This window comes from Notothenia coriiceps, unplaced genomic scaffold (genome assembly GCF_000735185.1).
Source record: "Notothenia coriiceps isolate Sejong01 unplaced genomic scaffold, NC01 NC01_scaffold00037250, whole genome shotgun sequence".
NCBI lineage: Eukaryota > Metazoa > Chordata > Actinopteri > Perciformes > Nototheniidae > Notothenia > Notothenia coriiceps.
The window spans coordinates 7,268,873-7,269,158 of record NW_011369951.1 but is presented as its reverse complement, the minus strand read 5'-3'; positions in this window follow the sequence as shown (position 1 = coordinate 7,269,158).

Sequence of the window (286 nt, the reverse complement as noted above, 5' to 3'; positions counted from 1 at the left end):
CCATCCTCATTTTTTCCCAAAATGAAGAAAATCTCTACAAATTTGATCTGGAACAATCAGAGACCAAGGTTACGGCTATCCCTTTTATATCTACCTTGTGAGAGAGGAGGACTTCAGGTACCCAATCTGTCCTGGTATTACTGGGCAGCCCAAATAAGAGCAGCAATCTGTTGGTTCTTGGACGGAATGGATTACCATGGGTTGAAATTGAACGTTATACAACAACTCCACTACCACTGAATTTGTATTTGTTCTCTGACTCTCCAAACAGCTTAAAAAGAATACA